This window comes from Aegilops tauschii, chromosome 3 (assembly GCF_002575655.3).
Source record: "Aegilops tauschii subsp. strangulata cultivar AL8/78 chromosome 3, Aet v6.0, whole genome shotgun sequence".
Lineage (NCBI taxonomy): Eukaryota > Viridiplantae > Streptophyta > Magnoliopsida > Poales > Poaceae > Aegilops > Aegilops tauschii.
In genome coordinates, this window is record NC_053037.3 from 473,970,100 (window position 1) to 473,970,971 (window position 872).

Sequence of the window (872 nt, forward strand, 5' to 3'; positions counted from 1 at the left end):
CTCCAGTAGATCCATCTAATCTATCTGACTTTACATGTGAATCTCCTCATTCTTCTGATGAGTCATTTGACTCCAACTATAAACTGTTCAAAAATCAGAATGTTGAAGTATTTGCTAGATATGTTGGCACTAACTGCAGGAACGGTTCTCCTATGAAGAAAATCTGGGTTCCCAAAAGATGCCTTGAAAGTCTTCAGGTGAATGTCCTCATGACACCACCTGTGAAGAATAGGAACCCCAGATCAAATTCTTCATATGGACCAAATTCTTCATATGGATCCAAGTCCTCATATGGACCAAATTCCTCACGTGGATCAAATTCCTCAAAAGGATCAAAGTCCTCATATGATAATCATCGTGCTAACACCTCTGTTTCGCAGGAAAGAGCTAAGGGCTATGAATATGAGAATTACTCTTCTAACCATTATGTTCATAAGTCCTCGAAGAATTTCTCTGCTTATTCATATGCTTACCCTAACCCCTCTTATGTGAAACGAAATGGACTGGCTTCTATGCCACCTTTCTCATATGGAGCTCGCAGAGTGATGAACTCTTTGCCACCCCTTCAGATGTGGGTGGTGAAGAAAAAGAACTAATCTCTTATGCAGGGTCGGGTCTCCAGAAGTGCGTAAACGTCTGATGAATTTGCTGGAAACCTGAGAGTGCCTGATAGGACGCAGGCTCATCATGAAGAAATGAACTCTCATTTCTCATGTCCTCATTCTGTTTTATCTGTTCTATTGGTTGATGAAATTGATCTGATGAATTGTGATGTCATATTCTTCACTGATGAAGTATATGAGTTCGTAAGCTGCACTAATTCATCTATAGGATGATCAACCCAAAGCCAATGAGTGGGTCCTCAATAGTGG